General features: G+C 41.1%; 2 non-coding genes across 2 annotated transcripts; both read left to right on the forward strand.

Annotated features, from left to right (window-relative positions):
- Positions 1 to 1268: 1268 nt before the first annotated feature.
- Positions 1269 to 1342, forward strand: Trnat-ugu. The gene has a single exon. It is a non-coding gene; the product is annotated as a tRNA-Thr (tRNA).
- Positions 1343 to 1702: 360 nt separating this feature from the next.
- On the forward strand, positions 1703 to 1776 carry Trnat-ugu. The gene has a single exon. It is a non-coding gene; the product is annotated as a tRNA-Thr (tRNA).
- Positions 1777 to 23164: the final 21388 nt, after the last annotated feature.

Here is a 23164-nt window from a genome sequence, read left to right on the forward strand (position 1 = left end):
ACTTTCACATGATTGTGGTTAAGTCTGAAGTGGTTATTTTGATTAGGGTACAATGCAGATTTTGTAAAATAAAGTCATGTTGAAGTTGATGATAATGAATTGGAGATTACTTTGAGCAAAATGATGTATTTTGGGAAACAAGAGAATGAAGTTATGGTTAGGACTATGTTGTCTTGAAATGTAGTGGAGAAAATTTTAGAGATCATACAGAATGTTGAAAGGAGGATAAAAGAGATTTTCAGTATAAGAAAAAAAATTATATTTGAATGTAATTTGCAATACAAGTCAATTTATGTGGATGTCAGTACCACACTCTGGATCACATAATTAAGACAAATTCATATGTGATATGAATTTATCTCAACTATGTGATCCTGGTTGTGGTATCTACATCCACAGGAACTGACTTCTGTTGTAAACACTATATGAATTTTTTCATGTTCTTTGTACTGATTCATGATATTACATCAAACATTGGCTCACATTCAGCTTTCACTGGTATATGCCCACCTATACCTGAATCAGAATAACGAATTGATTGACAGCTAATTAGTGACAGGACAGCTACATAGCATCAATCAATTGGAGCAAAAATTTGGTCATGGGCTCTGTCACACGCATAGTTGTCATATTGCTCTGCTATCTCGACTGCCTATCAGTCAACTGTGGATGATTGTAGCCTGTAACGTAATTGCCATGAATTTTTTTCATATTGTTTGTTTCTCTGTGTAGTAATTTTGTTTTAAGAAATGTGTGTGACTAAAAGTGAAACTGCTTAAAAATATATACGAAGACAGTAACTAGCCCTCAAAAGAAAAGTTACTGTTGATGACCGTGCAGCTTTTCCCTGGAATAAATGATGACTGACATTAAGCAGGAGATCCTGGGTTCGAGTCCCAGTCGGGGCACATATTTTCAGCTGTCCACATCGAGGTATAACTACAACACCTGTCGGCAACTGAGGTTGTCAGTCATCATTTATTCCAGGGAAAAGCTGCACGGTCATCAACAGTAACTGTTCTTTCGAGAACTAGTTGCTGTCTTCGTATATATAGTTAAAGACTACCCAGCCATTGACCTTCGTCTGTGCGAATGCGCACAGTTTGCCCAAACTCTTATGGGAATTGCCAAAGCGTGCGCGAGTAATGAGTGGGTGGGCAAACGTCTATAAGGTACAATACATATGTAGAATTGTTGACAGTTGGGAATGTGAATCTCACGGGAAGCGTGCAAGGGATAAGTCCCTGCAGCCGCGCTATTTATCTGTGTCCTCGGTGGCTCAGATGGACAGAGCATCTGCCATGTAAGCAGGAGATCCCGGGTTCGAGTCCCGGTCGGGGCACGCATTTTTCAGCTGTCCACATTGAGGTATAACAACAACACCTGTCAGCAGCTCAGGTTGTCAGTCATCATTTATTCCAGGAAAAAGCTGCACGGTCATCAACAGTAACTGTTCTTTCGAGAACTAGTTACTGTCTTCGTATATATAGTTAAAGGCTACCCAGCCATTGACCTTCATCTGTGCGAATACGCACAGGTTTCCCAAACTCTTATGGGAATCACCAAAGCGTGCGTGAGTAATGAGTGGGTGGGCAAATGTCTATAAGGTAAATACATATGTAGAATTGTGGACAGGTGGGAATGTGAATCACATGGGAAGCGTGCAAGGGATAAGTCCCTGTGGTCACGCTATTCATCTGTGTCCTCGGTGGCTCAGATGGATAGAGCGTCTGCCATGTAAGCAGGAGATCCCGGGTTTGAGTCCCGGTCGGGGCACACATTTTCAGCTGCCCACATCGTGGTATAAGAACCACACCTGTCGTCAGCTGAGGTTGTCAGTCATCATTTACTGCTTAAAAATGTGACAAGACTATTAATATCCTGCAAAGCTAATTCAACATCAATATTAATGGAGATAGTATATATATTGTCAGTATGGGACTGCACAGCTGCTGTTAGCGGAGCCACATTTGGCTTGCACATAATGTCAAACTAACAACGGTCATCAGCATATTGTACATTGTATATACACTCCTGGAAATTGAAATAAAAACACCGTGATTTCATTGTCCCAGGAAGGGGAAACTTTATTGACACATTCCCGGGGTCAGATACATCACATGATCACACTGACAGAACCACAGGCACATAGACACAGGCAACAGAGCATGCACAATGTCGGCACTAGTACAGTGTATATCCACCTTTCGCAGCAATGCAGGCTGCTATTCTCCCATGGAGACGATCGTAGAGATGCTGGATGTAGTCCTGTGGAACGGCTTGCCATGCCATTTCCACCTGGCGCCTCAGTTGGACCAGCGTTCGTGCTGGACGTGCAGACCGCGTGAGACGACGCTTCATCCAGTCCCAAACATGCTCAATGGGGGACAGATCCGGAGATCTTGCTGGCCAGGGTAGTTGACTTACACCTTCTAGAGCACGTTGGGTGGCACGGGACACATGCTGACGTGCATTGTCCTGTTGGAACAGCAAGTTCCCTTGCCGGTCTAGGAATGGTAGAACGATGGGTTCGATGATGGTTTGGATGTACCGTGCACTATTCAGTGTCCCCTCGACGATCACCAGTGGTGTACGACCAGTGTAGGAGATCGCTCCCCACACCATGATGCCAGGTGTTGGCCCTGTGTGCCTCGGTCGTATGCAGTCCTGATTGTGGCGCTCACCTGCACGGCGCCAAACACGCATACGACCATCATTGGCACCAAGGCAGAAGTGACTCTCATCGCTGAAGACGACACGTCTCCATTCGTCCCTCCATTCACGCCTGTCGCGACACCACTGGAGGTGGGCTGCACGATGTTGGGGCGTGAGCGGAAGACGGCCTAATGGTGTGCGGGACCGTAGCCCAGCTTCACGGAGACGGTTGCGAATGGTCCTCGCCGATACCCCAGGAGCAACAGTGTCCCTAATTTGCTGGGAAGTGGCGGTGCGGTCCCCTACGGCACTGCGTAGGATCCTACGGTCTTGGCGTGCATCCGTGCGTCGCTGCGGTCCGGTCCCAGGTCGACGGGCACGTGCACCTTCCGCCGACCACTGGCGACAACATCGATGTACTGTGGAGACCTCACGCCCCACGTGTTGAGCAATTCGGCGGGACGTCCACCCGGCCTCCCGCATGCCCACTATACGCCCTCGCTCAAAGTCTGTCAACTGCACATACGGTTCACATCCACGCTGTCGCGGCATGCTACCAGTGTTAAAGACTGCAATGGAGCTCTGTATGCCACGGCAAACTGGCTGACACTGACGGCGGCAGTGCACAAATGCTGCGTAGCTAGCGCCATTCGACGGCCAACACCGAGGTTCCTGGTGTGTCCGCTGTGCCGTGCATGTGATCATTGCTTGTACAGCCGTCTCGCAGTGTCTGGAGCAAGTATGGTGGGTCTGACACACCGGTGTCAATGTGTTCTTTTTTCCATTTCCAGGAGTGTAATTCAAAAAATCATTAATGTAGACAACAAACACAAAATACACAATAACAGAGCCATGCCATATTCCTCTTTTTGCTGGGTGTATTGCTGATCTCTCCTAATTTTTATGCAAAAGCCGTAACTTGCTGCTCAAATAAGATTTGAATAAACTGAGTGATTTATCTTAATACTGTAATTTTTTGTTAAGTACGTATTGAGACACCAACTCAAATGCTTTGTTTGAATCAACAAGTTTTCAGACGTAGATAACCCTTTTCCATGGCATTCATAAACATTATTCACCAAAGCTTCAATTGCCTTTACAGGTGGTTGGGGAGACCTGAGTCCCAACTGTTGCACATTTAAAATTTTTTGAGGTTCAAAATAGCAATATGTCTGTTCATGCACACATTTTTCTATTAATCTGGATATGATTGATACTGTTGAAATTGGTCTGTAGTTATTTGGAAGGTTTGTATCACCCCTTTTATACATAGATAATGAACAATGATAATCCAAAACATTATTACCACTGCCCATCACTACAGTGGATGCCACCTGATGGTGTTGTGGGCATGTGACAATGTAACAAAAGCATGTAAGTGGAGCAGACATGGATAGGGGATCATTCTAGTGACGATATAAACTGCAAATGGGGAAATGCATTGAGGGCAGATATTTATTATGCAGAGCCTCTGGATGAGTATCTTGAAAAGGCGCTGTTGATGGAAATCCATGACTCATCACAGAATGAAAGATTTGGTGGCTTGTCTGCTCTGTAAAGTAGGTCATCTGTTGATCTGTGGCACCTCTGGCCAAAGAGCATAATGCTGGAGCACACACAAATGTTTTGGAGCATTCTGTCCACTGTACATTGTTGAACTTTGAGCTCTGCAGTAGACCATCCCTATGTGCTCTCATGTTGATCCACTGACATAGTCAATTATGATTGCAGTGGGCTTGGGTCAGGATTTGACCATTGATCAGTAAAAACATATCAGCCCTTTGAGTGAATCACATTTTTGCTACAGTAGGTTGACAGTCGTCTCCACAAACGCCGTCACCTAGGTGAATGGCAGCTCAAAACATGCAGACACCACAGACACAGGCTGGTGGAAAATGTAATATGGTATGGGAGAGATCCTCCTGTGGTTGCATGGAACCTGTGGTAGTAATCAATGGCACGCTGACAATTGCAAACCACCTACATCCCTTCATAGTCTATGTCTTCCCTGACGGTGATGGCATCTTTCAGCAGTATAACTGTCTGTGTCTCAGAGCCAGAACCATGCTAAAGTGGTTTCAGGGGCACTGTAGCAAGCATACATTTATGTCTCAGCAACCAAATTCAACTGATGTAAATACTATGTAACCCACCTCATTCACTATCGAGCATAATCACCATGTACACAAATCGGCAGCCCATTACTTATGCAAATTACATGATCTGTGTGTAAACATCCAATGCCACAGACCTCCACAAACCAACCAACATACTGTCCAATCCCTGATATGCAGAATGAGTGATGTATTTTGTTCTAAAGACTGACAAACCGGTTAAAGATACACTGTTTCTTAGGCAAAAATACACTTTTTCTGTGTTAAGTGACAGTATACTTTCCCCCTGAACTATAAAACTTATAAATTCTTTAAGTGGTTAGGCTTTTATACTCCAGCACAGAACTTGGCCATACTTAAAAAAAAAAGTGTTTTGGGAAGATCTTTGATGTGCAGCAACATGTACATTGCATATTCTTGTATGATACACTTCATATTTTCATGTTACAAAAGTATAAACTCAAATTCCACCAAACACAGCATGCTACACTCCTGGAAATGGAAAAAAGAACACATTGACTCCGGACACTGCAAGAGGGCTGTACAAGCAATGATCACACGCACGGCACAGCGGACACACCAGGAACCGCGGTGTTGGCCGTCGAATGGCGCTAGCTGCGCAGCATTTGTGCACCGCCGCCATCAGTGTCAGCCAGTTTGCCGTGGCATACGAAGCTCCATCGCAGTCTTTAACACTGGTAGCATGCCGCGACAGCGTGGACGTGAACCGTATGTGCAGTTGACGGACTTTGAGCGAGGGCATATAGTGGGCATGCGGGAGGCCGGGTGGACGTACCGCCGAATTGCTCAGCACGTGGGGCGTGAGGTCTCCACAGTACATCGATGTTGTCGCCAGTGGTCGGCGGAAGGTGCACGTGCCCGTCGACCTGGGACCAGACCGCAGCGACGCATGGATGCACGCCAAGACCGTAGGATCCTACGCAGTGCCGTAGGGGACCGCACCGCCACTTCCCAGCAAATTAGGGACACTGTTGCTCCTGGGGTATCGGTGAGGACCATTCGCAACCGTCTCCATGAAGCTGGGCTACGGTCCCGCACACCGTTAGGCCGTCTTCCACTCACGCCCCAACATCGCGCAGCCCGCCTCCAGTGGTGTCGCGACAGGCGTGAATGGAGGGACGAATGGAGACGTGTCGTCTTCAGCGATGAGAGTCACTTCTGCCTTGGTGCCAATGATGGTCGTATGCGTGTTTGGCGCCGTGCAGGTGAGCGCCACAATCAGGACTGCATACGACCGAGGCACACAGGGCCAACACCTGGCATCATGGTGTGGGGAGCGATCTCCTACACTGGCCGTACACCACTGGTGATCGTCGAGGGGACACTGAATAGTGCACGGTACATCCAAACCGTCATCGAACCCATCGTTCTACCATTCCTAGACCGGCAAGGGAACTTGCTGTTCCAACAGGACAATGCACGTCCGCATGTATCCCGTGCCACCCAACGTGCTCTAGAAGGTGTAAGTCAACTACCCTGGCCAGCAAGATCTCCAGATCTGTCCCCCATTGAGCATGTTTGGGACTGGATAAAGCGTCGTCTCACGCGGTCTGCACGTCCAGCACGAACGCTGGTCCAACTGAGGCGCCAGGTGGAAATGGCATGGCAAGCCGTTCCACAGGACTACATCCAGCATCTCTACGATCGTCTCCATGGGAGAATAGCAGCCTGCATTGCTGCGAAAGGTGGATATACACTGTACTAGTGCCGACATTGTGCATGCTCTGTTGCCTGTGTCTATGTGCTTGTGGTTCTGTCAGTGTGATCATGTGATGTATCTGACCCCAGGAATGTGTCAATAAAGTTTCCCCTTCCTGGGACAATGAATTCACGGTGTTCTTATTTCAATTTCCAGGAGTGTAGTTTCTGAAGCACTGAAATTGAGTTTGTGACTTGCTTTTGTATGCCAATTGTAGCTCATGTCACGTGATCTTGCAAGACAATATCAGATATTCGAAGCATAGGACAAGCGCAAGGTAGTAAGCCAATCTACTACATGTAAGTAGCATGAACATACAAATAGGAAAAGCTAATGTTTTAAATTAACATACACAGTGCAGCTACAAGAAAACAAGCTTTCAAATATAATTTTGGTATTTTTCGCATGTTTTATAGTTTAAAATACATCACACAAATGTGTCAGTAAATATTAAATACTGACGTAATTGTGGGGTCTTCTGAGATAAAAAATTCTTCTAAGTGGCTCATCCTCAGAGTGTTAAGTTTTATGAGTTTGCAGTTTAGGAAATTCATCACACATGCTCACACATAACTTAATTCATCTTGTGTAAAGTCCGCCCCTGGTAGCTGAGTGGTCAGTGCAACGGAATGTCATACCTAACAGACTGGGTTCAATGCCTGGATGGGTCGGAGATTTTCTCCAATCAGAGACTGGGTGTTGTGTTGTCCTTATCATAGTCATTTCGTCCCCATCAACAAGCAAGTCACAGAAATGTATCAACTCGAAAGATTTGCACCAGGCAAATGGTCTACCCACCAAGAGGCTATAGCCATGTGGCATTTCCATTATATCTTGTGTAAAGGGAAATTTACTTTGAAAGTAACCCCTTTCTAACCACCATTCATAATATTTTCCTGCAACCTTTTAGAAACAGGTTATTTTCAGCATTTGCCAGAGACAGCCAGAAAATAGATGTTATTGTTCATGCGCAGCTACAATGATGTAGGAAGGCCATTTGTTCATATGCATATAGCATTAAGAGTTCTTACATTATATCATAAGAGAAACAGGACATCTGAGGATAATCCAAAAGTACTGGAATTTCATAAACCATACTAAAATGCATAATTTGGCTCAAAGTGCACATTGTGTGTCCAGATTCACAATGAAGTAGGCCCCAACCTGATATTAGCTTTTAAGTGTTGTTTTTAAGATGCAAATTTTCTTGGAGTACTGGTAATTTATTAACTCATGTTTGGTTCTTTATTATGAAAACATGCAACTGAAATTCAATGAACATTTGAAACCAGCCAACGGTGTCAAATGAAACATTTCATTTCAAATAAATTGATTGTCTCTGTGGATAACAATAATAAAAGCCAAATTTCTTTAGAAACTGACAAAAATAACTTTATTGTTCTGTAAGGCGATAATACTTGACTGTCAAAAATGTGGAAATACAATAAAATCAGAACACTGAAACTAATAACCTATTTTAGCTTTCTGTAATTATGTGAATGTATTTTAATTCACTTGATGGCCACAGATATCCATTTTTTTCACTTGATGTGAGAAAAAAACTGTAAACAAAGTAAAACTTGCAAAATCACTGAACATGGGTCACATGGAGAGTACTCTCTTCCCACTACATCTCAGACTGCTTTGCGCACACATGAATCTGGCAACTTGGGCGCACCAGAAAAATTTTTCCAGGTAGCATCTGGCTGCTTGTGGCTACTGCTTAGACATCACAGCCAGGAGCGGGAGAAGGAATTGTGTGTGACTGTGAGCCCGCTGGCAACTGCTCAAATGAACCTAATGTAAACAATTGTGACATCACACTCATTGAAGCAGTTTGTTATTATGAAGTATTGCATAGTCTTCATGCTTATCTTTGACAGGTTTTGATGTTGGCAGACACTTGTGTTTTTTTTATGTAAATGGCATATTTCCTTCGCAACTTAAGTTTAAAGATTTTATCTGTGCCACACTGTTGGACCTCAGGTAAGCTTTTCATATTTCCAAACTATTCTCATAAAAAAAAACCTCAACACTTACGGAGTGAGAAAGAATGCTCTATGCCTAATGCAATCTTACTTAAGACAACAGAAAACAGTTACTTAAGGTAAATAATGAAATGTCAGAATATCTTCCAGTTCTTGGATATTTCCATTTCATTATTTACATAAATGATTTACCCACAGTTGTACCTTGTGATGCAGTGTTACATGCAGATGATACAACACTCATCACATGTGGTACCAACCTTGAAAATGTGGAACACGGCATGGTAGTGGCAATGGAAAGATGTACTACTTGGTTTGAAGCAAATGTATTAGACAAGAATGATAGTAAAACTGAAGATATCATCAGAAGAATGATAGCAAAACTGAAGACTTTGTATTCAGTCTGAATGCTCCACGTGATGATAACAAAACATATTAGGATTTCATATAGATCAAAAGCTCAGCTGGGATACTCACACAGGGAAATTATGTGGCAGACCAGTATGTATCATCTACCTGCTGGACGAGTTGAGGAGCAGTGTCAGTAAAGAACTTCTGTTATACGTATACCATATTTTGTATTCTTCCATTCCCACCTCAGTTATGGGATACTATTATGGGGCAATTCTGTACAATCAAAATTAGTATTTAAATGGAAAAAGAAAGCAGTAAGGTGCATTGCAGGACTCAGCCCATATGAATTATATCAAGATTATTTAAAAAGACTATATAAAATCACTGTGCCTAGTCTTTATGTTTACAAATGCCTTGTCTTTGTTTAAGACAATCTAAGCAAATCTGACCTAATCAGGACAGTTCATGACCATGACACAACAAGTGGACTACAATTAATGTGCCATATGCTAGACTTGCAAAAATGGTGATTGTTCAGAGACATCAAGGAATTAACCATATGAATAACAATTTTTTTTCTTTTTTCCCCCCTATACCTATGTTAATATCATCTGCAATTGTAATCTCATGCTGTTTATACTTGGACAACGGCAATATTAAAGTATTAATTTTTACTATGAACACTATCTCATCAGAGCCTGCATTTCAATAAAGTGAGACTATATATAAAGACATCCTATCAACCATTAAAACATCTAACCTAATGGTATAGGCTGGAGTCTGGCCAATGCCATACTCGACTTCGCATCAGCTAAAACTGAGGGCTGCCCCCTTGTAAGAATGTAAAGCACACCCAGTTAAAATGTGATGCATTAAAATGTATATGCCACAAACTCTTGTTGTAGTAGAAAGCCATGAATCAGATGACAATGAGCAATACAAAGACTAATCAATAGCATCTTATCCTGTCTCAATGGTCAGGAGCAAGATCATCATGGTCACACAGCTGGTTCACTGCTTTCACTTGCAATACAAAGACTAATCAATAGCATCTTATCCTGTCTCAATGGTCAGGAGCAAGATCATCATGGTCACACAGCTGGTTCACTGCTTTCACTTTATTTTCTGCCTTTTCCACACTGTCTTCCTCCCAGTGGCTTAAAACTCTCAGGCGCAACAAATCGGCTCACAGGGGAAAGTTCTTTTTTCAGAGTGTTTCTGACAAGCTTCTATGGTTGCTATGTCAGCTTCCTCATATCCCCCTATTTCAATGAGTCCTGGTACACAGCAAAATACTACTTTCTTATCACAGTCACGTAGTCGAATAAGGTTCACCTTCTTTGTGAGGTGTATCTACAAAACTCACAGCCAGGGAACCAATGAAACTGGCGTACATGAGGCAATTCTGAACTCTGTCATGGCTTGTCTGCCCCTATGGCCTCATGACTCCACCATAAACTGCTAATTCGGTTGGAAGACGAACACTATTAACACAATTTTGCTTGCTTGAGGGTCCACAGCTTCTGTTATTTTATTAACTGCCTGTTAACGGCAGTACAATTTTTAAATTGGTCAGTAAAAACTAACAAGCAGCCAAATTTTATTAACAGTCCATTACTGGTGGTACAGTTTTCAAATTGGTCAGGAAAAACTACTGTGCAGTCAGTAGAGCTCTTCCACTGCTTAAACTGATCAATGTACACTGGAGTAAAATTTTTGTATTAGTGTAACATACTGTGAAAGATTATTTAGGAGCACTATCCTTTAAAAAGCTATCATATTTAACATAAATCTGACTCATAAAAACCAAAAGTCATATGGTCTGACAATGAGCCCCCCCTCTCCCCTCTTTTAGCCTTTCCAACACATACTCACCAGTTCTATTAACGTGCACCCATACAATGCCTCTTTTCTGTTCAACTTTGCAAGTGTGCTCCACATGTCTTAACACAAGCACACATGCAAATTTTGTTCAAACTGGAGACCATGTCTCAAGGGAATCTCTTGCACTGCTTAGAGGATGACACATCCTTGTGACTAACTAGTGCCTGTGTGCATTTCATTTTGTACACTGTTGTTGTTATGCTATGAGGTGATTTATGTGCAACAATGTCTGTTGACCCTAAAGAAGCCATACTGAACTTTATAGATGAATCGAGATGAAGACTAGTCATAGGGAACTCCACTTCTAATGATTATTCAAATGTGAATGTGAGATGTGATGTCCAGAATGCAAGGAATGGGCTTGACTAAATGAAAGGTATATAGTCTCTGCTCATATTATTGATATAATTTGCACTGTTTAATGTCACAGTATCATTTGTGCCAGGCTTGTCCTTACAGAATTATTACTAGTTGCTGAAAGTAGTCTAACTCCTTGTATTTTTGACAGAACAACTAAAAAAACCTTAGTAGTTAACACTGCGCATAGTGTTTTTCAATTCTAAAAGTATTAATACAACCACCAAACACAATAATGTTATAATTAACCAAAAATTTCATTGATATATAATAATTTACTCCCAGCACAATTTTTAAAAAATTGAAGGAGATGGCACTTACTATAATAATACCATGTGGTGTGGATTATTAAGTATGGGTAAACAGATGAACTGTGCTTCTTGTGACATCAGTTGGTTAAGAAAACTGCAACATCTTACAGACAAATGCCTTGAGCCTTATGATTCCATTTGCTTTGAAAGCAGTTCTATATCTATCCTTTAAGCTGACATGAACACAATGAAAAATTTTTGGCAGCACTCACCATAACCAATCTTAGTAAACTGTGGTGAACAAATCATTTGTAGATATGTTTTCTACTTACTCAGGAAGGAAATCATTAAACACTTTAGCGGCATATGATTAGTGAAAAATAAACACTACTTTTTCTGTTTTCTTAAAACATCAAATTGTAAAGTGTTTACTTCCATAATTTTCTAGTAACTTCCCATAACTCCATAATTAAGGTGACAAATCTGTAACAATTATGTACAGTCCTCAATACTTGGCAGTTCTGCCAACAATACCTCTGAACTATTTTGAATTTACACGACTAACTGCTGCAATTCTTTTGTTTCAAAATGCAAAGTAAATAGCTGAAACAGTAGTAGGTGTTGCCAATTAAAGTGTTTTTGCCAGCTTTAAAACTGAAAACATTTCACTATACATAACAGTGTCTTGCATGGAGATATTTCAAAAACACACAATGTTCCCTTTGGGTATCTCTTCTAAATGAGGTTATAAAGGCATGTCGTTATCAGGAGAAAGAAAACTGGCGTTCTATGGATTGGAGCATGGAAAGTCAGATCCCTTAATCGGGCAGGTAGGTTAGAAAATTTAAAAAGGGAAATGGATAGGTTAAAGTTAGATATAGTGGGAATTAGTGAAGTTCGGTGGCAGGAGGAACTAGACTTTTGGTCAGGTGACTACAGGGTTATAAACACAAAATCAAATAGGGGTAATGCAGGAGTAGGTTTAATAATGAATAGGAAAATAGGAATGCAGGTAAGCTACTACAAACAGCATAGTGAACGCATTATTGTGGCCAAGATAGATACGAAGCCCACACCTACTACAGTAGTACAAGTTTATATGCCAACTAGCTCTGCAGATGACGAAGAAATTAAAGAAATGTATGATGAAATAAAAGAAATTATTCAGATAGTGAAGGGTGATGAAAATGTAATAGTCATGGGTGACTGGAATTCGGTAGTAGGAAAAGGGAAAGAAGGAAATGTAGTAGGTGAATATGGATTGGGGCTAAGAAATGAAAGAGGAAGCCGCCTGGTAGAATTTTGCACAGAGCACAACTTAATCATAGCTAACACTTGGTTCAAGAATCATGAAAGAAGGTTGTACACATGGAAGAACCCTGGAGATACTAAAAGGTATCAGATAGATTATATAATGGCAAGACAGAGATTTAGGAATCAGGTTTTAAATTGTAAGACATTTCCAGGGGCAGATATGGACTCTGACCACAATCTATTGGTAATGACCTGTAGATTAAAACTGAATAAACTGCAAAAAGGTGGTAATTTAAGGAGATGGGATCTGGATAAACTGAAAGAACCAGAGGTTGTACAGAGTTTCTGGGAGAGCATAAGGGAACAATTGACAGGAATGGGGGAAAGAAATACAGTAGAAGAAGAATGGGTAGCTTTGAGGAATGAAGTAGTGAAGGCAGCAGAGGATCAAGTAGGTAAAAAGACGAGGGCTAGTAGAAATCCTTGGGTAACAGAAGAAATATTGAATTTAATTGATGAAAGGAGAAAATATAAAAATGCAGTAAATGAAGCAGGCAAAAATGAATACAAACGTCTCAAAAATGAGATCGAGAGGAAGTGCAAAATGGCTAAGCAGGGATGGCTAGAGAACAAATGTAAGGATGTAGAGGCTTTTCTCACTAGGGGTAAGATAGATACTGCCTACAGGAAAATTAAAGAGACCTTTGGAGATAAGAGAACCACTTGCATGAGCATCAAGAGCTCAGATGGAAACCCAGTTCTAAGCAAAGAAAGGAATGCAGAAAGGTGGAAGGAGTATATAGAGGGTCTATACAAGGGCAATGTACTTGAGGACAATATTATGGAAATGGAAGAGGATGTAGATGAAGATGAAATGGGAGATACGTTACTGCGTGAAGAGTTTGACAGAGCACTGAAAGACCTTAGTCGAAACAAGGCCCCGCGAGTAGACAACATTAAATTCGAACTACTGACAGCCTTGGGAGAGCCAGTCCTGACAAAACTCTACCATCTGGTGAGCAAGATGTATGAAACAGGCGAAATACTCTCAGACTTCAAGAAGAATATAATAATTCCAATCCCAAAGAAAGCAGGTGTTGACAGATGTGAAAATTACCGAACAATCAGTTTAATAAGCCACAGCTGCAAAATACTAACACAAATTATTTACAGACGAATGGAAAAACTGGTAGAAGCCAACCTCGGGGAAGATCAGTTTGGATTCCGTAGAAATACTGGAACACGTGAGGCAATACTGACCTTACGACTTATCTTAGAAGAAAGATTAAGGAAAGGCAAACCTACGTTTCTATCATTTGTAGACTTAGAGAAAGCTTTTGACAATGTTGACTTGAATACTCTCTTTCAAATTCTAAAGGAGGCAGGGGTAAAATACAGGGAGCGAAAGGCTATTTACAATTTGTACAAAAACCAGATGGCAGTTATAAGAGTCGAGGGACATGAAAGGGAAGCAGTGGTTGGGAATGGAGTAAGACAGGGTTGTAGCCTCTCCCCGATGTTAGTCAATCTGAATATTGAGCAAGCAGTAAAGGAAACAAAAGAAAAATTTGGATTAGGTATTAAAATCCATGGAGAAGAAATAAAAACTTTGAGGTTCGCCGATGACATCGTAATTCTGTCAGAGACAGCAGAGGACTTGGAAGAGCAGTTGAATGGAATGGACAGTGTCTTGAAAGTAGGATATAAGATGAACATCAACAAAAGCAAAACGAGAATAATGGAATGTAGTCGAATTAAGTCGGGTGATGCTGAGGGAATTAGATTAGGAAATGAGACACTTAAAGTAGTAAAGGAGTTTAGCTATTTGTGGAGCAAAATAACTGATGATGGTCGAAGTAGAGAGGATATAAAATGTAGACTGGAAATGGCAAGGAAAGTGTTTCTGAAGAAGAGAAATTTGTTTACATCAAGTATAGATTTAAGTGTCAGGAAGTCATTTCTGAAAGTATTTGTATGGAGTGTAGCCATGTATGGAAGTGAAACATGGACGATAAATATTTTGGACAAGAAGAGAATAGAAGCTTTTGAAATGTGGTGCTACAGAAGAATGCTAAAGATTAGATGGGTAGATCACATAACTAATGAGGAAGTATTGAATAGGATTGGGGAGAAGAGAAGTTTGTGGCACAACTTGACCAGAAGAAGGGATCGGTTGGTAGGACATGTTCTGAGGCATCAAGGGATCACCAATTTAGTATTGGAGGGCAGCGTAGAGGGTAAAAATCATAGAGGGAGACCAAGAGATGAATACACTAAGCAGGTTCAGAATGATGTAGGTTGCAGTAGGTACTGGGAAATGAAGAAGCTTGTACAGGATAGAGTAGCATGGAGAGCTGCATCAAACCAGTCTCAGGACTGAAGACCACAACAACAACAAAGGCATTAATTCAGGTTTTGTGTGATCCACCGCATGTGCATTCCTTTAGTAAATTTTAATTCCTCACTTTTCAAAAGATCTCATGGCCTTTTGTACTATAAAGATGTCTCCTCTGATGGCAGGAAACAATAAAATATGACCAACAAGGACAGGGTCATGTAGAAAACAGGTTTGGCACTGCACTCTTATTGAAACAAGATTGTATTGACATCATTTGTAGCATGAATTAAACTCTGAAAATTGGACACATTATTTCAAACACACTACAGGATAACATGGTGGCAAAAAGAGTTGCAACATTTTTGACCTATTTTACATATCCTCCTTAAATTAAGGACAATATTTAATACTAGTAGGCTTCTTTTGTCTAGTAAAGCCCTGTGCTAGTCGGTTCATTTCTGCTACTCGTCATTACCTCTTTCTTTGATTTACTCTTAAACTGTATTCCTTACTCATTGGACAGCACCCCATTCAACAAGTTCTATAATTCTTCCTCTCTTTCATAGAGCATAGCAATGTCAACAGCAAATCTTATTACATATTCTTTCATTCTGGATTTGAAACTCACTCCTGAATTTTTTCTTTTATTTTTGTTATTGCTCTTTTAATGTGTAGACTGAAAAGTATGAGATGGAAGACTATATACATGTCCCCTTTCTAATCCAAGCACTTTGTTTCTGATCTTCAGTCCTATTTTTCCCTTTTTTGTTCATATACGCATTGTATATTACCCCTATTTCCCTGCAGATTACACCTAGTTTCCTCAGAATTTCAAACATGATACTCCATTTTATAGCATCAGAAACTGCTCTAGATGTACTAATCCTATGAACACGTTTTGATTTTTCTGAAGTCTTGCTTTCATTATCAAGCATATAGTCAGAACTGTCGGCTGGTACCTGTACTTTTCCTAAAGCCAAACAGACTGTCATCTATTATATCCTTAAATTTCTTCATTGCTGTTCTGTACATCACTCTTGTCAGAAACTTGTGATGCTAAGCTGATTGTGTGATAGTTCTTGCACTAAATGCCCTTGCTACCTTCAGAACTGCATGGATTATATTTTCCAAAAGGCTGAAGGTTTGTTTGTCAACCCCCCTCTCTGGCCCGGTCAGTTTGAGATTCCTGATGGAATGTCATCTATGCCTTTAGCCTTATTTGATTGCAGGCCTCCCAAAGCTTTGTTAAACTTATTCCAACAAAGGATCACCTAAGTCTTCTAACTTTTCTTTTATCATGTCATCAGACACATCCTCCCACATGTAGAGGCCTAGTACTCTGTACACCTAGCAGTTCATGTCTCTGAGTTCAACACTGGAATCCCTTTCACACTCTTTGTGCTGTTGCATTTGCTCTTAATTTACAGAAGGTTGCTTTGACTTTTTTTTATATGCTGAATCAGTCCTTCCAACAACCATTTCATTTCTGATTTATTTACATATTTTCTGGAATTATTTCACCTTGACCTCACTACTTTCCTACTTATTTCACACAAGTTACTTATTTCCTGCACATTTCTTACTTCCTTCTTTCACTGATCAATTAATGTCCTACTTCTGTTACAAGGTTTCTTCACAGCTACCTTCCCTGTACCTAAATTTATCTGCCCAATTTCTGTGATTGTGCTTATCAGATATTTCCATTCCTTTTCAATTGACCTGCCTGTTGTGGTATCAATTAGCACACTGTTTATGCCTCAGAGAACTTCAAACAAGCATCATTGTCCTCAGTAGCTCAATACCCACTTCCTTCACCATTAATAGTTATGTCATTATTAAATTGTGATATGAATCTATATCTGCTCCTGGGTACACCTTACAATCCACTATCTGATTTTTCAATTTGTCAAAAAATGATGTAATTCAGCTATAACCTTATGTCTCTAGGCCTCCTCCTCTTGCAAAGTGTATTCATTATTAATAGCTAAAAGTTACAGAATAGCTGAATTTATCTTTTCACTTTGTCACTGGTATGTAATGGCATGGTAATGCTGTTATAATTGTCTTTATGACCAATAATGTAGAGAAAGTAGTAACAAATGGAAAAAAAAAATTTCAAGAACTGACATGTTCAAAAATGTGATCTTCAGCAATGCAACCTCTGTGCCACTGAAATGAGAGTAACAAAAATATGTGGTTAGTATATTTCACAAATTTTGCTTCTGTTCTCCTTATCAATGCAGGTGGAACTGTCATGGCAGTTTAAGGATGTGTTTGGTAGTTAACAATTTAATATGAATTGCACAGCCAGCCGGAGTGGCCGAGCGGTTCTAGGCACTACAGTCTGGAACCACGTGACCGCCATGGTCGCAAGTTCGAATCTTGCCTCAGGCATGTGTGTGATGTCCTTAGGTTAGTTAGGTTTAAGTAGTTTTAAGTTCTAGGGGACTGATGACCACAGAGGTTACGTCCCATAGTGCTCAGAGCCATTTTAACCATTTTTTTGAATTGCACAGTTACTGTTACTTGAGCCAAAAGAGAAGATATAAGTGATATCAAATTGTTACTGGCTGCTGTCAAAATTCTTGTACTTAGCTATTCACTGCAAATATTTCAAATTTTCCTTTCATGCTCTGCTACTAAGTGTCTATAAATGCCTTTGAACTAATCACATAAATTACGAGTCGTCTCTCAAGAGCTACTATGAGATTGATCATTAAGTACACATGGTAGTTGGTAATTTCCTTAACCTAACATTCCACATAATTTTTTATTTTATTTTTATTTTTATTTTTATTTTTACCTTTTTTTTTTAGCATCAGCAATGTGGGAATAGCAAAGTCATGTATTTACCAATCATTTTTGTGTTAATAACATTTTTTTTATTATTTCAATTGGTATCAGCTAAAAACAAAAGTGATGACTCGTAGTGGCACTACACTATAAACTGATGATTATAGCTGAACCTGACTCTGAACTGTGAATTTTCACCAGTCAAGTATGGTCCAGATATAACATTTAAGCAATGCAGATTTCTAGGTTAAGTTTGATCTAAGGTCATTTTCTATCTTAACCTATAGTTAAATGCTGTATTCAGTTGCCCCTTAGGGGAGTAATCCTTCTGCACTGAATTATGCATGCAACTCAGCAAACACACTTAACTCAATAGCAGAGTAGGTCTACTGTGTATCCATCTAGCTTCATAGTCCATATGCAAAACAGATACATATATGGCTTAAACAGTCCTTGCCCACTGTCAGTAGGTGTGTACAATCTGTTTCCACACATTGGTTACCTATCTTTTGCCACATTCCACTCCCTTATATCAGACAGAAAAGTGAGGTACTGTACATATACCAGATGACTGTTGATAACATTAACTATCAAACATTGAATGATGCGGTCCCTGTCAATAAAAAACAATTAAGATCAGGGCATCTCATTCTTATTGTGGCCAGGTTTCTTACTGAAAATTAATTCAATGCCACTGATAAATGGAAATGCAGCTGGCAACAAAAGTGTTCTCTACCATGCCTGAAAGTTTCCTACATGCAGGAGAAAACCTGTGGGCATGACAAGCCTTGGGAAATTTGTGCATATGAATGGGGTATGGAAGATGTGTACACACATTCCACAAGTGAGGCAAATCTTCATTATGGTCTTGGGACTCTGGTGTGGGATAGCAGATAGTTAATCATTTGTTATCATGTCCCACAGGGGCCTGCAATGGCCATTTTGAAGAATTCCTGACAGTGATGATTAGTGTGATGAACTGTATAATAGAGCTCAATATTCTCTTAGACTTATGGCCATTTGTGACATATAATGCTTGAGAGCTGTGTTGAAATGTTGATATGTAGCATTTCAATAATCATTATATATGTGTCATTTGATTGAAAATCTGTTAAACCTTACAAAAAATTGGTTATTCCATCTGTTTCTCCTACTTACCTTCTTCCCCAATCCAGAAGGTTTTGCCAATGGTGAGTTCATTGTTACTGTTACGGTCTTCAGTTCAGAGACTAGTTTGATGCAGCTCTCCATGCTACTCTATCCTGTGCAAGTTTCTTCATCTCCCAGTACTTACTGCAACCTACATCCTTCTGAATCTGCTTAGTGTATTCATCTATTGGTCTTCCTCTACAATTTTTACCGTCCACACTGCCCTCCAATACTAAATTGGTGATCCCTCAATGCCTCAGATCATGTCCTACCAACAGATCCCTTCTTCTAGTCAAGTTGTGCCACAAATTTCTCTTCTCCCCAATTCTGTTCAATACCTCCTCATTAGTTATGTGATCTACCCATCTAATCTTCAGCATTCTCCTGTAGCACCACATTTCAAAAGCTTCTATTCTCTTCTTATCCAAACTATTTATCATCCATGTTTCACTTCCATACATGGCTACACTCCATACTAATACTTTCAGAAATGACTTCCTGACACTTAAATCTATACTGATGTTAACAAATATCTCTTTTTCAGAAACACTTTCTTTGTCATTGCCAGTCTACATTTTGTATCCTCTCTACTTCGACCATCATTCATTATTTTGCTCCCCAAATAGCAAAACTCATTTACTACCTCAAGTGTCTCATTTCCTAATCTAATTCCCTCAGCATCACACAAGTTAACTCAACTACATTCCATTATCCTTGTTTTGCTTTTCTTGATGTTCATCTTATATCCTCCTTTCAGGACACTGCCCATTCCGTTCAACTGCTCTTCCAGGTCCTTTGCTGTCTCTGAGAGAATTACAATGTCATTGGTGAACCTCAAAGTTTTTATTTCTTCTCGATGGACTTTAATTTTTACTCCGAATTTTTCTTTTGTTTCCTTTACTGCTTGCTCAATATACAGATTGACTAACATCAGGGATAGGTCACAACCCTGTCTCACTCCCTTCCCAACCTCTGCTTCCCTTTCATGCCCGCCGACACTTATAACTGCCATCTGGTTTCTGTACAAATTGTAAATAGCCTTTCACTCCCTGTATTTTACCCTTGCCACCTTCAGAATTTAAAAGAGAGTATTCCAGTCAACATTGTCAAAAGCTTTCTCTAAGTCTACAAATGCTAGAAACGTAGGTTTGCCTTTCCTTAATCTACTTTCTAAGATCCTAAGATAGGGTCAGTATTGGCTCATGTGTTCCAAAATTTCTACAGAATCCAAACTGATCTTCAAGGAGGTCAGCTTCTACTAGTTTTTCCATTCGTCTGTAAAGAATTCGGGTTAGTATTATGCAGCCGTGACTTATTAAACTGATAGTTCGGTAATTTTTGGATCTGTCAACACCTGCTTTCTTTGGGATTAGAATTATTGTATTCTTCTTGAAGTCTGAGGGTATTTCGCCTGTTTCATATATCTTGCTTGCCAGATGGTAGAGTTTTGTCAGGACTGGCTCTCCCAAGGCTGTCAGTAGTTCTAATTTAATGTTGTCTACTCGCGGGGCCTTGTTTCGACTCAGGTCTTTTAGTGCTCTGTCAAACTCAACACGCAGTATCATATCTCCCATTACATCTTCATCTACATTCTCTTCCATTTCCATAATACTGTCCTCAAGTACATCACCCTTGTGTAGACCCTCTATATACTCCTTCTACCTTTCTGCTTTCCCTTCTTTGCTTAGAACTGGGTTTACATCTGAGCTCTTGATATTTGTACAAGTGGTTCTCTTTTCTCCAAAGGTCTCTTTAATTTCCCTGTAGGCAGTATCTATCTTACCCCTAGTGATATATGCACGTACATCCTTACATTTGTCCTCTAGCCATGGCTGCTTAGCCATTTTGCACTTCCTGTCGATCTCATTTTTGAGACGCTTGTATTCCTTTTTGTCTGCTTCATTTACTGCATTTTTATATTTTCTCCTTTCATCAATTAAATTCTATATATCTTTGGTTGCCCTAGTATTTCTATTAGCCCTTGTCTTTTATCTACTTGATCCTCTGCTGCCTTCAATATTTCATCTCTCAAAGCTACCCATTCTTCTTCTACTGTGTTTCTTGTCCCCATTCTTGTCATTCGTTCCCTAATGCTCTCTCTGAAACTCTCTACAATCTCTGGTTCTGTCAGTTTATCCAGGTCCCATCTCCTTAAATTCACATCTTTTTGCAGTTTCTTCAGTTTTAATCTGCAGTTCATGACCAATAGATTGTGGTCAGAGTCCACATCTACCCCTGGAAATGTCTTACAATTTAAAACCTGGTTCCTAAATCTCTGTCTTACGATTATATAATCTATCTAAAACCTTCTCATATCTCCAGGCCTCTTCCATGAATACAACCTTCTTTCATGATTCTCAAACCAAGTGTTAGCTATGATTAAGTTATGCTCTGTGCAAAATTCTACCAGGCGGCTTCCTCTTTCATTCCTTCCCCCATTCCATATTCACCTACTACGTGTCATTATGAACTGAAAAAAAAACAAATGAAATAAGTATTTTCATTCACTCTCCATTTGGAAGCAAACTGGTTTCAAAACCATGGAGGCCCATGCCACATTCTTTTCTTTATCTTGTCAGGCAATCCTGAAAATATAAATGAAGACATATCAATAATTACCATCAACTCCCTGCCGCCGTTGGATAAGCAGCTGCAATAGCAAGTCGTATACTCCTAGCTCACTCATTTGTTACATAGTTTAATTCTTAATTTCTTTGCGTGTTTTTGGTACATGCATTGTTTAATTCATAAATTTCGGGCGTATTATAGTATTTGAGAGTTGTAGCATCGCGTTTTAGTACCTGAATAGTGTAAAATCGTGTAGTCTCCTTCCGCCGCCAAGCAGTGTGTCAGCAGTGTGCAAGTAGCAGCATTACTGCATTTACTAGGCAATCTTGTATTTTAATAACCGTTTAAATTTTGTGTTGATTTGTTTGCGCTCTCTGTAGATTAGTTCAGGCGTTCTTTGCACAACAGTATTTAGCATGTATAGGGACTGCAACTGCTGTGTTCGGATGCAGGCTGAGTTGGCATCCCTTCGCTCCCAGCTTCAGGCAGTGTTGGCTTCGGTCACACAGCTTGAGGCTGTTGCCAATGGGCGTCACTGTGGGGTTCCGGATGGGGGTTTGTCAGGGACAGCCAGCTCGTCCCACGCATCCACCGATCGGACTATGACTGTGGTTGCCCGGGATACTGCCCGCATTGAGGCTGATCCCTCACCTGTGGTAGAGTGGGAAGTCGTCTCAAGGTGTGGCAGGGGGCGAAAAACATTCCGGAGGGCTGAACGGAAGGCCTCTCCAGTTTGTCTGACGAACCGGTTTCAGGCTCTGTCTCAGGCTGATACTGATCTTCGGCCTGACATGGCTGCTTGTCCTGTTCCAGAGGTTGCCCCTCGGTATGCAAGATCCGGGCGATCGCAGAGGGTGGGCTTACTGGTAGTTGGGAGCTCCAACGTCAGGCACGTAATGGGGCCCCTTAGGGATATGGCAGCAAGAGAGGGGAAGAAAACCAATGTGCACTCCGTGTGCATACCGGGGGGAGTCATTCCAGATGTGGAAAGGGTCCTTCCGGATGCCATGAAGGGTACAGGGTGCACCCATCTGCAGGTGGTCGCTCATGTCGGCACCAATGATGTGTGTCGCTATGGATCCGAGGAAATCCTCTCTGGCTTCCGGCGGCTATCTGATTTGTTGAAGACTGCCAGTCTCGCTAGCGGGATGAAAGCAGAGCTCACCATCTGCAGCATCGTCGACAGGACTGACTGCGGACTTTTGGTACAGAGCCGAGTGGAGGGTCTGAATCAGAGGCTGAGACGGTTCTGCGACCGTGTGGGCTGCAGATTCCTCAACTTGCGCCATAGGGTGGTGGGGTTTCGGGTTCCACTGGATAGGTCAGGAGTCCACTACATGCAACAAGTGGCTACACGGGTAGCAGGAGTTGTGTGGCGTGGGCTGGGCGGTTTTTTAGGTTAGGTGGCCTTGGGCAAGTACAGAAAGGGCAACAGCCTCGACGGGTGCAGGGCAAAGTCAGGACATGCGGGGACCAAGCAGCAATCGGTATTGTAATTGTAAACTGTCGAAGCTGTGTTGGTAAAGTACCGGAACTTCAAGTGCTGATAGAAAGCACCGAAGCTGAAATTGTTATAGGTACAGAAAGCTGGTTGAAGCCAGAGATAAATTCTGCCGAAATTTTTACAAAGGTACAGACGGTGTTTAGAAAGAATAGATTGCATGCAACCGGTGGTGGAGTGTTCATCGCTGTTAGTAGTAGTTTATCCTGTAGTGAAATAGAAGTGGATAGTTCCTGTG

This window comes from Schistocerca piceifrons, chromosome 1 (genome assembly GCF_021461385.2).
Source record: "Schistocerca piceifrons isolate TAMUIC-IGC-003096 chromosome 1, iqSchPice1.1, whole genome shotgun sequence".
In the NCBI taxonomy this organism is placed as follows: domain Eukaryota; kingdom Metazoa; phylum Arthropoda; class Insecta; order Orthoptera; family Acrididae; genus Schistocerca; species Schistocerca piceifrons.